This window comes from Monodelphis domestica, chromosome X (assembly GCF_027887165.1).
Source record: "Monodelphis domestica isolate mMonDom1 chromosome X, mMonDom1.pri, whole genome shotgun sequence".
In the NCBI taxonomy this organism is placed as follows: Eukaryota; Metazoa; Chordata; class Mammalia; order Didelphimorphia; family Didelphidae; genus Monodelphis; species Monodelphis domestica.
The window spans coordinates 6,615,723-6,635,730 of NC_077235.1; the positions used below are offsets into that span (position 1 = coordinate 6,615,723).

The 20,008-nt window shown below is 43.1% G+C and overlaps 1 protein-coding gene and 1 non-coding gene across 4 annotated transcripts in view; both read left to right on the forward strand.

The window, feature by feature from the left end:
- The window catches only part of HTR2C (5-hydroxytryptamine receptor 2C), a 149,344-nt gene that overhangs the window by 58,114 nt on the left and 71,222 nt on the right, over positions 1-20,008 (forward strand). The gene's annotated exons all lie outside the window — the stretch shown is intronic.
- MIR7380 (microRNA mir-7380) lies at positions 9,530-9,589 on the forward strand. The gene has a single exon (NR_127652.1). It is a non-coding gene; the product is annotated as a microRNA mir-7380 (primary transcript).

Consider the following 20,008-nt stretch of genomic DNA (forward strand, 5'->3'; position numbering starts at 1 on the left):
GCCCATACATAGGTGGCCAGTGAATTTGGGGGAAGTGACTCGTGGAGCTGTATCTGGGGAGCAGGTATTTCTCCCAGCCCTGTCCTTGCTAGGTAATTGATGTCCTCACATGGTTTTCATTTTTAATGGCTTACAATCTTGTGTTTTGAAGGCAATCGGGGCACAATTTGAATCACCCCTATCCTTGGCCTCAGTTTTTCTTGGATAAGCATTTAACAAATACCTCCTATAATAAGGATTTTTCATTAGTGTAAATACTCATTTGTCCATTCATGTTGCTGGCTTCTAGGCAGGAGCCCTGGATGGTGATAACTGTAGTCGTGATAAGGGTCAAAAAGACAATGATCAAAACTCTGACCCAACAGAGAAGTCATATTCAGTGTTCTGTGACTAGGCTCATTTAGTCTCAAATTTAGAAGTGGAAGGGAGGAACCTGAGAGGTTTTTTTTTTCTGGACTGCCCCCTACCTTATAAGGGAGAAAACAATATCAGTGCCGAAGGTCACATAGGTAACAAATGGCAGGACCAGGATTTGAACCCAGGCCTTCCGACTCACTCTCCATTACCCTTTCTACTACACCATGCTGCCTTCATTTTAGGACACTTCAGCCTTGGCAAAAAAAACCCAAACACACATACATATACACAGAGGAAGTGATTTGGTTGTTTAAAGATTACAAGGTAAAATCACGTCTTATAGACTAAGACCAAGTTATGGCTGATGATATGCATCAGTAGAAACCATTTTCCACACTGGAAGTTTCCTACATTGATGAAATCCCAGGTCCAGACCAGACTGAAGAAAAGGTAAGCTGAGATTTAAGTTGTTATTTGAAGGGTTTGTGAATGCTAGACCCATTTTACCACAGCCCTGGGCAAGAGTACTATTTGTGGCACTTTGTGTTATTTAACACACCCACTGTCTAAGAGATCCATTTCCCCCAAAATGAGGACTTTAAAATTATAGGTATTCAATATCTGCAGATCTTCTTCAAGATAAAATTTCGGGGGCGCCGTCGCAGCTGCAACACGTAGAGAGGCATGGCGGAGGGGAGTTTGTTTGAAGGGTTTGTCTCATTAAGAACAATGGTATTTTTAGGAAATCGAGGGTGTTCCCGTTGTCCTGTGTTGATGAATGTCTAAACTTCAGGACGAGTGCAGAAACTAGGGAAAAGAGAGCTTTGACTTTGCCTCATGTCTCAGATAAAATCCTGAGAAGCATATGAAAGCCAGGCTGTGGCTGGCAAATGAGATTTCCCCAGTGTTTCCATTTGTTTTGTTTTCATTCTGATCTCAACAATGCAAATAATGGACAAGGAATATGAGGTGGCCCATTATAATGGGAAATGGACTTGGCTCAGGCAAGTTCTCTTGTTCTCTACTTCAGTTGCTTTATTTGTTAGATTGGACTCTGGACCAAATCACCATGGTTCCCTCCAACTTTGGAATTCTGATTTAGTTCTCCCATTCAACTCAGCAGATGCCAATTAAATACCCACTGTGGCAAAATGGCGCCATGTCCTAGCTCTGCTTTGGGGCTAAACTGATTATGCCATAGCGTTCAATTTCATTTACTTTACTCTTATTGTAGTCAATGTGTTTCTGCTCCTGTCATGGGACAATGGTTCACAGAAGTCACCCTAGGTTTCTCTCTCTTCATCATAGTCAATAGTCAATATTTCTCTCATCCTCATGCAACATCCCCCAATCAATGGAGCAAATGCTGTGTTTCAAGTGTGACTTTTGGGGGACTCACCTAGGCTCCTAGATCACTATGGGCTGAACACTCCATGTGTTCACTCCACTCCACACTCCCTGTCAGATTCCAGAAGGAGAGATTGCTAAGGAAGAGAGAAAGTCAAGCTTTAATGATAAGCAGCAGGCCTTCGTCAACAATCCAGTGTTTTGCAGGCAAAGGACAAATAGGATATGCTAAGATTCTCTACAAGATGCAATTAAGCCCTCAGCTACTAAAGTCTTAATTGATAGAAACTCCCCCTGTGTCATTGTGCCAAGTTAGAAAGCTCTTCCAAAGTGAAGCTGAAAACTCCAGAGACCTTTGCCCTGGCACTCAAGTTACCCCGATAAAATCAAACCCAATTTCTCATTTTTCCCAAGTGTCCTTGAGAGTGGCCTCAGTTGGCAGGCAGTACTCAGATTTATTGGCCTGTCTCGAGGAGAGGTATGAATGCTGCAGGCCCCTCATCTTTAGACAGGTGATGGCAAAAGTGAGTTTACCGGCATTCTGAGGGTGACCTTGTTTTACCCGTCAGGTGACAGCTCTTTTCCTAAAGGCCCACTTCTTTACCTTAATAATGTGAGCCAGAAGGAAAACCATTCTTGGATTTCTGGAAATGTACTTTAGAGGCAAGTTTTCAGGCACACATCTGCTGTGGAAAGTGAGGCCCCAGGGAGCACCACTGTTGAGCCAGGGGGACTTGGAGGACCCATGAGACAAATGGAATGGCAAGGTGTATAGCTGGTTTGCCTCATTTTCAGCAGCCAGTCATTTCCATATTTTCCCTCTAGTCCAGCATCTAACACCTCCATGGAGCCAGCCCCTCTAGGGAAATACTAGATGGCAGGAGCTCTCCACTAGGCAACCCTATGGCTCTTGCTGGGGCTTTTCCATTGGGCTGGTATGTGGGCTCTCTCTAGAATGTGGTTTCCCTAATTGGCTAGTGGTTTGAGCTGACAATTGATTATAATAAATACAAAATTGCCCAAGTTGGGCTTGATTATTGCTGAGGTTACTAACATGGAGTTAACTAGCATAAGTTGGAGAAATGAATAATGAGCCATTTTAAATGATTTGCCATATGAAAGGAATAATAATAGCTAGAATTTGTAGCCCACAAAACTCCGTGATGCCTTCCAGCAGTGTCGCCATCTTATTTTCCATCTCTGCTGCCCTCCCTCCTGGACCAACAAAACAAAACTTCTTTCATGATTGAATACTCAGTTTGCAGCATGGTCAACTCCAAGGGTACCCTATCTTGTGCTCTCCATATTGGTACATGCCTTGCCTGGCACTGGGCATACAAACTCAGAGTTTAAGATTATAGACTTAGCAGTGTTTCTCCTCCCCTTATCCCCTGTTGCATGGGGTCCTGGGCCTTCTGACCCTGGGAGCCAACTCCCACCCCATTACGTTGACCAAGTAAATGACTCGGTAGGAGCCTACCTCATAACTGTGAGTTCAGACATGAATGTAATTGAAAAATGGACCATCCCTTTAACCATACTTGCATCATATGGACACAGGTCACACAGTCACTGGGGGGCGGGGGTGATAGGGCGACCATATTTAGTAAGACTAGGAGCAGGAATCTTGGACAATATAGCAGTCAGTTGTCCCTGTGTCATTGAAAGGAATATTAAAAAGTGACCCCCAAAGACGTGCTTTTGTGATCTTGTTTCAGCAGACAAATACTGAAGTTATAAACTTATTTGTTTGGGGCCACTAGGGAAATAAGACTGTGAAACCTTTGTCCATGTGCCTGTAATCTTGTAAAATAGGAGTCAGATAGAATATAGCAAATACTTGGAGAGTAGCCACTAAGAAAAATAATGGTCTTGTGCACATACCCATTTCTTCCGATCACTGGGTGGTCCCAAATATGTCTGCTTCCAGACAGGCATTTAGAAAAGAACACTGAGCTTCCTTCAAAGCTTAACTCACTTGTCACTTCCTACACCAGGCCTTTCCCACCCCCTTAGCTCCTTCCTCCCCACCCACTTCACCCCATTCCCCACCCAAGTATTTGGTATTTACTTTGACTAGATTTTATTCCTGTGGAAATGCTATTTCCCATCTCCTTGAGGGCTGGGACTGTTTTGTTTTTGTGAGACATTTGTCTTCTCAGAATTTTGAAGTTGTGATGGGCATAAATGATACTGTAAGACATTGGCAACAGCTATAATATATGAAGATGTCTAATTTCTCTTGGTAGCAAACCTGAAAATACTATAAAAATACTAGTGACTGATGAAGTTTTTCAGGAGTTCTGGCTAATGCCTTGGAAAGAGAAGTCAAGTTTCCAATTTACAAAGAGATTTTGATGCTATTAGTGAAGGGAAGGCCATGATCCATAGGTGAAACAAAAGTTGTGCTGTCTACTATTTGCCTCCGGTTATGCAGGATCAATTACCCATTTGAAATGAACTTGTTGGGTTCCTTGCACAATCCCAAATTGGTTAAAGGGGAAACCAAGGCAGCAACTCCCCTGCCCCATGACTTCTGGCTGCCAGATCCCTAGGAGCAGTATTGTCCTTATCCCAGGCAGCCTTTAGGGAATTCTCTGTCTCCACTGAAGGCCGCTTTTCTTTTTTTTTTCTTTTCTTTTATTCTCTCTCTGCCTCTCTCCCTCTCCCCCCCCTCCCTCCCTCTCTGCCTCTCTTCCTCTCCCCCTCTCTCTCCCCACCTCTCTCTTTCTCTCTTTCTCCCTCTCCCTCTCGCCCCCTCCTTCTCTCTGTTTCTGTCTCTCTCTGTCTCTGTCTCTTTCTCCTCAATTTGTAGATGAATAAATGATGCAAACTGGGCCCTTTTCATGGAGTCCATCAACACTTGTATTGTTGTTCAGTCATGCCCAACCTATCTTGACCCCACTTGGGGTTTTCTTGGCAAAGATACTGTGAGTGGTTTGCTATATCCTTCTCCAACTCATTTTTCATATGGGGAAACTGAGGGCAACAGGGTCAAGAGACTTGCCCAGGATCACTCAGTCAGCTAGTGCTTGAGGCCAATTATGAGCTCAGGAAGTTGATTCTTTCTAATTCCAGCCTGGGCAATCCCATTAATGCCTATTAACACTTCCAATGTCTCTTGATCTTCACCACAACCTCCTGGAGTAGGTGCTAACATTTTAGACCATTTTAGCCCCCTTGGGCACTTTACATTCTACTGGGAAGAATTTTGTACCCAGCAAAGTAAATACAAAATGTACATAGGACAAATGACTGAGGTGAGATCAGCCTAGGCCCTTTTTTTCTAGGAGGGGTGCCTGAGGTATCCCTTGGAAGGAACCCAGCCAGCACTGCTTTCACTGTACCACAGTGCTTATTGGGAAAATGCTCTACCAATGTGAACTATTAATATTCTTAACAGACAAAGCCTGAGTTTGTCATGGTGAAGAAATGCCCCTAATACGGGGGAAGGGGCAGTGCTATACAGAGGGAAAGAACACCCAACTTGGAGTTTGGAGAGGCTTGAGTTGAAATTTGCCACTATGACTTGTGTCAGTGCATGCCTCTGAGCCTCATCTCTAGAATGGAGGTGATAGCACTTGCGGATATCTACCTCATGTACCTGTCAGAGGGTTCAAATGAATTAAGAGATGGAAAGCCTCTTGCAACACTTGTTAGTGGCCAAAATACTAGATGAGCTAGTCTCCTCCCTTCTCTGGGCCTCACTTTACCCCATTGTCAAATGAGAGGGGTTGGACTAGGTGAACTTTAAGGTTCCATCCTGTTTTGATATTCTGTGATTATATTTTGCTTTAAGTAACTTGGAAAAGTTTCCCGACAATTCATTGTAGCCATCTGGCTGTTGGAAGAATCCTGAACAAATGTTGAGTGGTGATGGATTGATTCTTTTTCGCCCTTCTCCCCTTTGCTCTTATGGAAATCTCAAAAGCCATAAATGAGTGCAGGGGAAAGAAGGCTGATTGACAGTTCAGTTCATCAGAAGCACAGATCTCTGGGGCTGTGTTTGTTCAGAGGTAGTCACAAGAGTCAATAAGCCCAATGGCCCTTTCCCTCAAAGAGGGCATCATCATGTCAGAGGGAGCAGACTAGCAGCCTTGAAAGGTGAGGAGACAGGCTAAGACATGCCATTTGGGTGCCTTGAAGTGCTCAGAGAAGCAAGGGGTCCGGGTGTCTTCCCTGAAGGAGGTGGCATCAGAAGAGTAGGGAGGATTTGGCCAGGCCAAGTTCATTGGACATGTTCCCCCTTCTCTCTTGAAATGAAGCGGGTAGCCCTCTTCCCTGGGACAGTAGGACAGTAGAAATCAGTTTCTTTTTTTCTTCCCCTTTTGGGGTAATGACAATGGGATTAACTATACTGCTGAGGAAAATCCAAGGAAGTGGGCCTGTGGGGATCTAAGAATTAGTCTTTTCCCCTACAGTTTGGTCTTTTCAGATGTTAATGCATCTGAAACATATTCTTTGCAACTGAGGACTTATTGTTTGCTCTTGTGCTCTTGGAGTGCCTAAATATAGTCGTTTGCAGTGCTGAAACATTATTTATGCATGTGTGTAAGATTACAGAGGAGAGAGGAGAGCAATCATGGGGCCAAGTGTTTAGACTCCAGGTGCCTGCCAAGCCTTCAACAATTATCCCCAATCTGCCCAGTAGGAGCCTGTTCACAGTTCATTCTTCCATGCCAAAAGTCTCCCTTGACATAGGACAACACTGTCCAATGAGGTTTGAGTCTTTGCCCACCAAGCAGTTAGTGAACCCTCTGAGCAGGAAGAGAGATGAACACACTGGGAATGCCCAAGACTTCCTCAATCCATCACCCAGCATTTGGGAAGCACTTACTCGGTGCCAGGCATTGTGTTTGGCACTAGAGAGTCCTGGCCAAAAATGAAGTAGCGCCTGACCTCAAAACTCATCCAGTCTCCTGGACACGCTTACATACTGTAGGTCATGCCAAATGAAATAAATTTCCTTTGCCTGGTAGACACCGAGGGTGCTACCTTTTGCTTTCCAAAGCTGTCATTCATTCGTATTGGGCTGCAATAGCAAGCTTCCACAAAAGGACAGGGTGCCAACCAGAGATCCCTGGTAAATGATGATGTGGAGGTCACACGGACATGTGTGGGCTTCCCAGGAAGTTTAGAGGCAGAAGAAGGGATCAGTATGGCAGTGATCCTTGGATGACCCTGATGACAACAGAGGGAAGAGTACATATGGGGGCAGATAGCTTGAGTACCATGGGCGAGTCATTTCTTCTTCATGGCCCCCAGTTTCCTCCTCTTTAACTAAAAAAGTTTAGATGATCTCACAGATTAGACCTTTCAGCTCCAATTCTTTGACTCTGTGACTTCAGAGGACACACTGACTGGTGTTCTAATAAGCATGAAGGCAATATGTGATTTTTCCTCTTAGGCTGTTTTGTATTTCCTTATCGAAAATTGAGCTGAGGTGGGATCCTGCAGCCAATGAATGTCTGAGCACCGAAAGAGTGGCAGCTTTGTAGAGGAGCTCTTCTTTTAAATGAGACTCTCCTTAGTGACATCTGGCAAAGATAAATTAGAGAGGACGATTCTGACTCCGTCTCCTAGAGGCTTCTCGTGTTTCTTAACTATTGCCACTTTTGACAGAGTTGCCCTGGGAAGTAAAACTAATTTGAAGAGGAAATGTGCTGGGTGTGGGGGAAGAGAAGGGAGTAGAACTGAGTTGGAGTGTGTGATTGGGGAGGAAAGTCTCTCCTCTCACCTCCTGCCGTAGCCAATTGTCTTATTTCCATTTCCTTCATCAGGAATATGGAAAGCAGCCCTGGAGAAAAAGATAGCCTTGAAGGCAGAGGCTTCTTTTGTTGCTCTCACATCAAATAAATGGTGTTTGAAGATACCCTCACAACCTCCCACCACCACCACCCCCAGCAAACCCACTGATAAATAACAAGATGTCAAAAGCCAATCTTTGAAATAGTGATTTTCTAACTTTAACTTGCTTAAAATAATCCAGCCTGGTTTTGTCTTGGAGGTCCATGTGGGTAGGTGAGAATCCACCAGCATCCTGTCTCTTCCCAGCATTTACCCTAGGGGCATGGGCTGTTGTGTGCTTCTCTTGGGATTATTCCTGCTTCCTCCCCCTGTTGTGCTCTATTTTCTTGTGGTTCTTGGGAAAGAGAAACAGTTTCCTTGGATTCCTGGAAGATAACTGACCATCTGAGATGACGCAGCCATTGTCCAGCTAGTTCAATTGGGGCTGGGATGCTTTGAGAATGGCACATTGCCAAGCAGTAGTTGCCACGTGGCTTTAGTTACCCGTCAGCTGGTCGTCATTCTCTCCTTTTCTGTGCAGCTAGAGACAACTTACTTCCTCAAAAGCTTGGCTAACAATGATAATGATGACACCTAGCATTTACATATATTATCAAGGAACTGAGGCCTGGAGAGGTGTGGCCATTACGGAAGATTTGGTCAGGAGGCAAAGTTTGTTGGGGGGGGGGGTTCTGGAACTCGTCTTGGTGCCTCCAAAAGTTTCTAGGCCCTCTTCTTGTCTTCCTTTTTCTATCTGTGTACAATCGCCCCTCTCCCACAGAGAATGGAAGCTTCTCGAATGAGGTATTCTCTAGCACCCATTGCACATAGCAGAAACTTGCTCCCTTTAAACTGAATTGTGATCTGTTTGTTCTGCATCTCTTTGGGCAGGAGGGGGCGCCACGCCTCCAGCTCACTCATATTCCCATCCCACAAGACTTAGTAACTGCTGCTTAGTAACTACAGGGCTGTCAAGTTTAGTAACTCAAACCTGGGGAAACCATGTCAGTTATCACTTCAGTCACTCCTTGATAGAACAGGAGAGACTTTTCATTGGTTTGTTTGGTGGCTTCCATTGGTATAGAGATCAGGAATTCTCGGCCCATTAAATCTACATGTCTCTGGCGTGGGGCTTTGAGATCTGTGGAGAACTTTGTCTGGGGTCTTTATAATATAATATTTAAATATAACTATTTAAATTCGAAGTATCCTCCACAATATCTGTTGGCTGTCAAGGAAACTGGCCTGTCTTTGCATTTGACAGCCATCGGCTGAGCTTTTCCATTATGGTGCTGGTTAAGTGCCTGCCTTCTCCCACAGCATCAATAATGAGCAGGCTGGTGGGAACACATTATGAAACAGGCTGTCACTCATTAGTTGTGTAGGAACTTGTCGTGGGCTTTAATTGCCCCCTTTGCTAACTCCCCGAGAATTTCTCAGAAATGTTCAAAGCACTGTGATGTGCCCTGATGCTTTCTGAATAATCTTTTTAAGATGAGAAATGGAAAGACCAACTAGAATCTCAAATTTTGAGTAATGCTTAGGGGGTCTTCAGAGGAGGGCATAACCCTGTCAGGCTTTGGAACTGGCCATCAGTCAACTGGTAGTACAGTAGATATAGTGCTAGGCCTGGAGTCAGGAAAGTCCTGAGTTCAAATTGGGCCCGAGGCACTTACAAGTGTAGAAGTGCTATGTACAGTGGAGGTACAGTTCAACTTGACACCTGGCAGAGGGTTCCATCCCCACTGACTCACAGGGCTGGGGGCAGGAGGTCTGCCAGGAAAAGTAAGGAGACTCTACACCTTGAGGCTCCTCTTTTGCTTACAACTGGTAAGCCATTGTGTGATAAAATGAGGTCTTGGCTCCGCTACCCATTTGGGATCTGCAGTCACTTCTTTCCACAGGTCCCCCTCTGCAGGAGCAGGGACTGACTGGCAGCTCCATTCATCTCAAGACTGGGATCCTATTTGCTACTGGAGGCCAGCCTCTTCACCCAGAGAGATGTCTCCAAGACCTGCTCTGACTTCGCAGCTGGTTTAGGTCCCAGCTCTACTCCTCATAGAAAGCTTCGTCACTCAGGAGTAATGACGGGACCTGAGCCAGTAAAGCGAATGCTCGTCCTTCCCGGCACATCCTTGGCATCTCCTCCAGGATCAAGAACGGCTGGAAACAGATGAAGTTTGGAAGACTCCACAGTGGCCACGAGCCCTCCAGGGACCTTGATGTCTCTGGCAGGGAACCACTGAAAAGCTGTCACTCTAAAGACCTATAGTGTGTAACTGCTGCTTACTGAGTCTGTATCATTTCTTTAGGCTCTGAGCACTATTTGATGTTCTCTGGAAGAGGGAGAGCTGAACAGAAATGAACACGGGGCCTTCAAGACAGGGGGAGGTAGCCTGGGTCTGTCTACCTCAGTTAGACCTGGAGAGAGGTTCACAGTCTGTGTCCCAGGGCAGAAGAAGCTTCAAGCTACTGAGAAATATGTATCATCAGTAGAGAGACAAGCTCCAGAAAGGGGAGACAGTTTTCTCCCAGACTCTTAAGGGGCACAGCTGTCAGTCTGACTCTTCCAGGCTTTCTCTTGGTAGTTTAACTCAAGCTGTCCTAGGTCTGTTTCTTGCTAGCCTAAATGCATACAGTAGAGCTTAGGGGCCCTTTAAGAGGCACAAATACAACTATTTGGTGTCAGAAGAGACCCTAGGAAGCAATGGTTGCAAATTGAGCCTTGACAGAGCATCCCTGCCCAGTGTGTAGCCAGGCCATTATTGTTATGTGACAGATAGAAGAAAGTGAGGCTTATGCTGGTTAAGAGACTTGTCTGGGGTCACTCAGCTTGTAAGTGGCAAAGGTAGGAGTCAAACTGGTTTGCCTAATGGGCAACTCCCATCATGGTTTTGACCTTACTGAAGGATGCCTAGAAAGCACAGGGTCACCTGTGCATCAAGATCTGAATTCCTTCCGTACAAATCTGACTTCCCTCTGGCTTTGATGGAACTCCCCAGGCCCCAGAAACAATGCCCAGTTACTCTTCTTCCTCCCTGCCCCAAGGCGGCTTCTGCTCCCTGGGGGGTGCCTTGCCTCTGACCTCAGCCTAGTCCATTTGGAGGATGGGAAGGCTGATGAGCTAAGTCACCCTCCCGAGTTCCCCTGGATTTGCCACTTCTGCACAGAATGACCTTAAACAAAATCACTTCTTTACCTCTCAATGTCCTTCCCTGCAAAATGGCAATGAAGATGTTCCCTTCCACAAAGCAGACAAGCAATCTCAGTACAAATTAGGATGTCAGTCACTGTTCCCAATGCTGATGCCAATAATTGAGAGACATCAAAGAATAAATTGAGTGTGATGCGAAGACAATATGTACATGGGGCAGAGGAGGGCCAGTGAGTCCCGTAACTGGGAAGTCGAGAAATGCTTTGGACCCTTCTGCTTAAAGGGCTTTTCCATTAGCCAAGAAGGAGCCCTACCAATAACTAACTAATTGCCTCATTGGGGTGCCACTATATTTGCTTGGAAGGTCTGAAAATACCCTTTCAAAGGGGCGCCATCTACATAGTAGGCTCATGAGTGCTCAAAAGGTAGTTTTAAAAATGGATTAGAAACTGCTAGGTTCTGGGCCTGCAACTCAATTAGATGCCAGTAGGTGTCATCCGGGAACGGGTTCAGAGGCCCTGTGAGTACTAGGGCAATAGTTGAACCAGCTAAAATATCTGACGCCAGGTTACATTGTTTATGCATCATAAAGAACATATCAACTAAGAGAGCAAGGCTTAAAGAAACAAAAGTATTGAGCTATGCTATGTAGCGGCTTGCATCTCATGCCAGCTGTTGGTGCTACTTTATGTATCTGGCTTCAGTTCTTGCCTTGGGGGGGGGGTGCCCTAAAGTGTGGCCTGGCCACTTTCCATGTGGCTCCTTGTTTGAGTTTTACTCTCGTTGCCTTCAGTATGATGAGCTCCAGAATGGGGCACAAATGATGGCCGCTTTGGGGATCTCTGCCCGTCTTTCCTTCTACTTCTCTCCCAAAGTCTACTTTAACTACTCTGATTATTCTAATATGACTTTTTGGCCAAGGGACATCAAGTTTTAGTGCATTGCTTTCTAGGGAGAAACACCATCTCTCCTGTAATCAGCTGAGAGGGAAAGACACAGAACTCATTCTGGATGTCTCAGGGCTCCCTGGAATGCAACCAGGCCATGGGGCCCCTTCAGACCATTCCTTGTTGGGGCTGGGCCATTTTTCTTGCCCGCTCATTGTAAAGCAGACCGCTTTTCAAATGGTTCCACAGTGGTTTTCTCATAGGTGCCACAGTTGTTCCAAGCAAGACTAGGTGTGTTAGGGGTGCTCTGTAACCTTCCCTAAGTACAAAGTTAGTCTCCAGACCACTCTTGTGATCTCACTGATTCAGCATTTAACCTCGAGCTCCAGGGCATCTTTGCTGGCTTTTCATCCTGGCAAAATACCTTGCGTGCCTTGTTTCGCAATTCCGTCCAGTGTCCCATGTACATGCAGCATAAAGACCCTAAGGCAAAGCTGCTTGTGAACAGCTAAAAACCAGCTAGCAGTAGCTGAAAACAAAGTGGAATTACAAATAAATTGTTGCGATTTCATCTCTTCAAATAAACACATGAATTATAAATCAGCCTCTGGGTTATTCTGCCAGTAAAATAGTATGATTTTACCCTTCAATTTCTAGAACACTTGGGCTTTTAAACATTCAGCCTGGAAGAAGTAAAGGATGAGAGAAACACAAAGGCATATGGAACCACTTGACAATGTGCTGAAATATTAAGGCAGCAGCTAAATCTGGGCCTTAAGTGCTCCACGTATAAAGCAAAGGGCAAACTGAAAAGGCCCAGCTTCCTTTTGCACTTGGGTTTCATTCATTCGGAGACTGAAATAGAACACTATGGCATTCAGCAGATAACTATGCTAAAGAAATGTTATTTGGGACTATAGATCTCAACCTGGAGCTTTGGCAGGATTGAGACATGTCCCAGAGCGATACCAAGGCAGCCATCTTGAATATGAGGTATACAAGCTCCAACTGCCAATGGTAGTAGCAATTTGCAAAGGGCCTTCCATTTTGTTTTCAAAAAATCTGGACAAGGCAAAGAACAAACGCACTGCCCAGGAGAGAAAATACTGGCGAGTCCCACAGACTTCCACTGCTGATGGAGGCTCAGCTAGTAGCTAAATTGCCAAGCTGGAAAAGAATAGGAGCACACAAATGGCCACTCAAATTCCATAGGCTGATGAAAGGGCTGTGCTTTGACTAGGAACTATTGCCAGCACTTACCTGCTTTGTGGTCCTGGGCTTAACCTCTCCATTTCTTCTTCTGTAAAATGGAGCTAATGATGAGAACTCTACAGGACTTGCAGGGCTTGGTGAGACCCAAATGAAATAATGGGTCAAAAGCATTTTGTGGCATTATTTTTAATATTAGACCATTAAAACAGTGACTAGCACTCTAAAACGCCCCAAATTCTAGCTTAGCACACTGAGCGGCAAGGCAATGCAAATATAAAAGGCCTGGCTCTTATCACCTTTTCTCTCTCTGGGCTTTAGTGAGAAAATCTGAAACCATATATTGCTTTCACAAGTTATAATATTATGCATATTCAAACATATACTACGAAAGCTGAGGAAACGACTAGTAATAGCAAATAGCAAAAGGCTTTGTTGGAAACTGGTCCCCAGTCTGGTAGTGATGCTTTCCAGGGAAATGCACCAAATAGCTTCATGCAAAGATCCAGAAAAGGAGAAGCAGTGCATCAACCCTTCCTTCTGACCTGAAGGCCTCCAGGCTCTGAGAGGCAGAAATATAGAAAGAGATCTGTCACTAGAGGAAGAGCTAAGCAGGTACCACTGCCACTCTTCCCATCGCAGATAAAGATTGCTTGTTTTGTGAGTTCTCAAGCCCATTCATTGTAAAGCTCTCACGCCAAATGGCTAGGTGACCACTTGACTGTTATGTTACAGCAGAGACTGCTTTGATGTAGGGCTTGGACTCTACAGCCACCAAGGTCCTTTCTAATCCTCAAATTCTAGAATTCTGTTTCTTTCTGTCTTCTTGCCACCCCCTCTCCTCCTTCAGATTGTTTCTATGCATTTGGGCCCCCAGATAGGTAAGGCTTTTTTAAGTGAACCCAAATTTGGTATAATGAAGGCCTAGATGAGCTTTGGCTTGAGTCTGAGCCTATTAATGCATAGACTCAGATCTACGTCTATTTGGACTGTGTCGAAGCCCCTTTCCTCTGACTTCCTTGTCTTTCAACTGTGGTCCATCTAGGGATGGTTGCTAGATCTATGGCTTACTAACAAATGAAGTGCCATTGGATCTGTGTTCTTAGTAAAAGAGAAGAAGCAATTACTTCTTGGAGGAGAATTGATTGACTAATTGATGTTGTCTCTCTAATTTATGTACCTCCGTCTATTTTTGTTATTGCTTGATACAGGCAATGTATAAATTCTGCTGTATTCATCTTTACACAGTAATTGCAGAGTTGGATCATTTGATGCCTGGGGTCAGATTGGGAATTAAACCTAGAACGCTGGACTTTCAGCTCACTGTACAACCCAGAAATGAATGCATTTAACTTAACAGGGAAGAGAGCTCTGGGTGAAAATGCTTCAGTAAAAAATGATAACAGGGTCAGTTAATTAAGAGTCAGTGAGTTGTTGAATTTGACAGCTATTAATTACATGCTTTCCTTTGGGTTACCTCACAGCTGATTCAACCTCAAATCAAGGAGTTCCCATTACAGTTGTATTTGGGGGCAATTTTTGAAAGATCACCATGTCTGGGCATTAAGTTCTGGAGGTCTGGCAGAGGGTAAATGTTATTTTCTGGGCACCACAGCATAGGGTGACCATTATGTCGAGAGGAGAGCAAGTAGGAAGGGAGAAGGGCCTCAAACTCATGCTATCTGGGGAGTAGTGCTGGCAACTGAAGACGGTAAATCTGAACAAAGGGTAAAGGCTGCTTGCTAGATAAGAAATCAAAGTCAAAGCCAGGCTGAGATTGAGGTGCGCTGCATATTTAGGGGAGAGCTCTAGGCTAAGGATTTAGAATTGGCCCAAGAGTGGCAAAATGCCCTCTGGAAGGAAATCCTGACAACACAAATGAGTTTGCTAAATGCAAGATGTGTCTAAAGGATCCAGAGTGGCTGGCTAAGAAATTCGCTGACTTATATAGATTTTAAAATATATACATACATGTAACATGTATATAAACACACTCATATATATATATTAGAGACAGAAATAAGGTTGAGAAATTGAAGATGAGCCAAAAAGCATACATAAGCCTATAATACTAATTTCAGAAACACTAAAGCTCAAAATGATCTAAGCCAAGAGCTTGGATGCTAAAAAGAAGGAGGGGTTTTGAATTTTAGCAGTATCTGAATTGAAGGATACCTCAAAGAATCAAGAAAATATTTGTGTCATTTGATGCTATCTTTTGGAGAGGAGAGGGAGATCAAGGAAAGTCTGGGATTTATGCTTGAAGGGAAAGCTAGTATCTTCTATTTGGCTTTGGGATTCTCTACTAAAGAACCCATGATTCAGATTGATAATAGTAGAAGAAAATGGGGAGGTGGTTACTTGTATTTGGTGGCATTTTTCACATCAATCCCAGAATCCTTGAGCTAAAAAGTATCTCAGAGTTCATCCTGTTCATTCTCACCAAAATCAAAATGTTCTCTCCAGTCACCTTTCTGTGAGTCTCTTGACCCTTTCAGCTTGACTGTTTTGTTTCTTGGCTATCTTTTATGACCTTTAATTCTAGCTCTAGGAAAAATGGCCACTCCACATATTAGCTCTAAATACCCAATGCTAAAACAGAATCCTTAACCAGAAAGTACCTGATTGTTGTCAATCCTTGGTGGTCAATGGGGAAGGAGCACAATGATTTGTCTCATTGATGCATCTCTCAAAAGAAAACAAGAAGTTATTTATTGCAAATTCCAATAGGTCAGAGGACAATTGGCTTTAGATCCAAATTAGCACATATAAGTTAAAATTCATCCCTCCTTTTTAGTGAAATCGCTTTTTGTTAGATATAGAATCCTTTCAATCAATATAAATGAGCAAAATATGGAATTGAGTCCCCAGTAAAACTAGACATTCTCAGTTGCTTACCTTTGCCTTAAAGATATGATGCAAAATTTAACAACAAAGCTGTCTGCTCTGGATCCCTTCTCTTTGTCTCCCTGAATCAACAGATGATTAAGCAATCCTATGTTCTAGAAGACTTACAGAGATGTGATATGAGGATACCAAAAACCTAAACAGTCTCTGTTCTTAAAGAGCTCACATTTGCAAACTTACAAAGGATTTTGTGAAGGTTTTATTTCAGTGACCTTGCTATTTTAGGGCCTGGATAGATGAGACTTGGTTCTGCAGTTTCATCGTTTAATGAATAAATAAAATCCTATCAAGTCACTTAAAAACATTCCGTGGGATTCATCTCAATCTCCTCTGGTCTTCATCACAACAGTGTGTCAAAGAGTATAGATCACCTCATTTAGAAGCAGCGTGATAGAGAAACTTGGAATATCCCCGTCAGAATCTCCAGCCAAATTCCCTCAGTAGTTAAAAGCCCTTCCAGAAAGTAAACTCCTACCAATTAGCCAACATTTTTAGCTTCTCGAGGAGACCAGGAGCTAAATATTGGCATCCTTCATAAGCAGACATTAGTCTCTGGTCTTTGAGTGGGGTAGTGGTCAGCCCGCTTAGTATAGAGTGATCCCCTGTACAATTGCCAGGCGACTAAGACTTCCTAACTTTTCCCATTTGAGTTCTGGGCATTTCAGCATGTTCATTTCACTTCCCTTCTGTGTCAAGGTAGAAGATAGATCCAGGAACCATGCAAAGTGTCATTGGAAATGCTCTGGCTTGAGTCTGGAAAATGTTAGAGAAATTTGTTCCAAGGTGACCTAAAGTACTGCCTTGGACCAACAATTTCCCAAGTCACCTCTACTTTATTTGTCTTTTGACAAATAAAGAAGCCAGGAAAATTGGAAGTGTTTGTTTCTAGCCTTTACTTATTCTTTACTCCTACACTGAGGTTTTTAACCTCACTAAGTTGCAGTGAGTGTTACTGTGAGATTCTGTATAAAGGGAGGGAAACTGATGACAAAGAAGCACAACCAAGAATATGGAGTTCATTTTGAAGTGTAATAGGTAGAGCAAATATGATTGTTAGAGAGCTTTCAATTCATTTCTTTCCGCCCATAGTGGTCCCATTTCACCAATATTATATACTCTCAGTCCCTCTCTTCATTTGGCATTTCCTAGTTCTCCATTCTATCATTGTCTTTTTCTATTACTGATTTTCTTCCACCCTAGGAAATCTATAGATCTATGAGTCAGCAAAAGTTTACTGGGTACCCACTATGTAACCAGCCCTGTTGCTTGGCACCATGGAAGTTATAAAATATTTTTAAAAATCAATCCATGCTCTCAGGGACCTTCAGGTTTAATGGGGAGACTAGACTAACATGGGACATATTTAGCCAACAAGAGAAGATGGTGACTGAAGCATGCTAAAGCACCTTGGGGTGGGTGCTAAGTACCCCCAGGGGTCCTGAAAAGGGCCAGATATGGGAGATTCTTTTCACACTAAGGGTCACCAACCTGCTAAATCATATTTCCTTTCTGGAGCTAGATTCCAGGAGCATGTGCTAGTTCAGCAGACTATGCAGACAGTCCATCTACTTAATAAGAATGATAATGTTAATTCCGTGTTTTAATGAGTTTCAATTTCACAGAACATTGGAGTTTTGAAGGGTATAGTCTTGTTCTACTTAGGCAGCTCTAATCTAAGGCTCTCTGGTGAAGAATGTAATTTTCTACTTTTGTCCAGAAGTCTCTATATTCATAATTGGATAAGCTCAGCTTAGTAGGTGATGCAAGGGAAAAGCCCTTCTTTATGGGGCCTGGGGCAAAATTCCACTGACAGTAGGTAACAATTGTCCATATGTAATAAAGAAGGTCATGTTTGTTTGGACCAGAAACTAGTCTCATACCCAAGCTGTTTGGTGGAAAATAGCAAATTCTATGAGCACTTGTCACAATAATCCAAGATTCTAAGTAACTACGTATAAGGGCAGACCTAGAAACCAACATTATCACGTGGTCATTAACTTCCTGGGTAATTTAAAAAAGTATAAGCTCCAGGACTGCAATTCCAATTAATTCAAAAGGAAACTATTCAAAAATAAAGGGTAGCAAAAGCAAAACAGAAAGAATGGGGAAGGATTACTATATTGATGAGGGAGTACTTACTCCAGGCTTGAAGTGGGCTATTAGCTCAGCTCTGTCATAACTCTCTTTTTTATTTGAGGTGAGACATTGAAACTTTCCCACTGAATTCTATTTTACTGGATTGCTTAAGTCCCCTCCGGATGTTTTTAATTGATTTTGCGGAAATATTCTACTCAAAATGGATAAAACACTATATTCAACCTAGTTTATATTTCTTCTTTGTCAAATCAATGAGTTTTAGAGCTGGGAAGTACCTTGGAGAGCTCCCGATTCAATCCTGTGAATTGGGTAGTCTGGCTTGAAATCCCATGTCTGGTCCTGAGCTCTAGTTTCCCTGTCTGTAAAACAGAGATGGCATGAATTCCATCTGTCGCAGGATGCTCGTGAGGAAAGCACGTTATCAATCTTCAAGCACTCCAGAAATAGAAGCTACTTTTATGACTGTTTTATCCAGAACTCCCTCAGGTATTTTCAGACTAGTGACAGAGAATCCGATCTTAATGCTGTCTGCCAGCTTGGGCACCTCTTTGAGAAGAACAATATTGGTCTTCACTTCCTTGCATGCACTATAGAGGTTCTGGGAGAATGGAGACGAACTCATATGCTAGAGGGAGCCTGCTTCAAGGACTCCTGGCTCTTCTTCAGCTGATTATTATGTCGTTCTTGGGTAAATACTTGTATAAGTTGGGAAGAATCTTTTTTAATTGACTCGCAGGACTCCTTTAAATGCCGAACTAATTTTCCTCAAGCTGCTGGGTATTCTTTAAATTGACTTTATTGGTGAAAATGATTATTTAATGTGCCTGCATTTCTAGTGCAATATTTATAGGAGAATCTGTGATGAGTCCATATGGTTAAGCATTTATTTTTAGTGCACACTAAATAGATATTGGCTAATGAAGGTTAAATTGTAGTGAAGCTCAAGTTGTCAGATTTCGATCCTGTTGCAAAGAAGTGACTTTCAGGTGACTTTGGTTTTCTTCATCTTGACTTTCCAGCTTATAAAATCAGAGATGAAAATTGCTTAAACAACACTAGTGCCTTAAAGTCTTTCCCTATGGACCACTAAAAGCAAATTTTCTCAGGCATGAATACTATTCTCAGTGGAGCCTCCAGAGCTTTGGGAACAATTACTTATCTTTTTCATAAAACGCTTTGGCCGTATCGTTCTTAGAAACAGTGTTCCCAAACACTTGACAGTCTATGCCTTCTGATTTTAAAGTCAGAGTTTAGCTTGGTTTTCCTCACATCATGATACCCAAACTTTGGGTTGTTGGGTCATTGATTCCAAGCTTAAAGGGGCCTTGAAGTTCATCTAGTCCCACCTCTATTTTACAGAGGAGGAAACTGAGGTCCAAAGGAAGGGAAGTGACTTTCCCAAGATCACAAAGGGAAAAGGACAGGGCTAGAGTTTAAATGGAAGCTTTCTGAGTCCATATTCAGTCCATACTGAATTTCAAGAAACAATTTTCTCAGAATTAGTCTTAAGCTAAAGATGGAAAATGTTAGTGGGGTGCTTTGGCCTTCTCAAATACTTATCTCTATCTATTATCAAATACTTATCACAGAGAAGATCAATGCAGGAAGTCTCCCATGCTTGAAATACTTGTGATTTTGCTACTGATGGAGATTTCTGTCTCTGGATGCTTATGTATATGACTTTATTGCTTACATTGTCTGATCATTAAACAAGAAACCACCACCAGAAGGGTCAAGGAATTCTTAAACATAAGTCAATTGAATTGTAGCACCTGACATATATTATTTTGTCTTTCATCATATGCCTCCAGTTCAATCCAATGAGCATGTATTATGGGCTTATTATGTACTGGGTATCATTGTCCCTGTCCTTGAGGAGAATAAAAAAAGATAAGTGAATTTAAAATATTTACTACATAAATGCAAACTATTTGGGGGGGGAGGACACTAGCATTCTACTTTAGGATGGATCAGGCAAGCTTCCCTTAGGAGGTACATTGAAGGAAGACCAGGTAGAGAGGAATAAGTAAATCAGCTGATGAGATCAGAGAGAGATGTTGTTTGATAACAGTTTCCAAGCAACTTGGAAAAGATTGCTTCCATCCGTGCATTGGATTTCTCAAAAATATTTAAATGTATGCAGAAAATTTGAACAGTTGGTAATGCACTTTGTCATCCTCAGGCTAGAGCCAATGATGCCGGCAGCAAAGTTCCCCTCCCCATCCCCACTTTGGTATTGAATTCATTTGGACAATTCTTGACA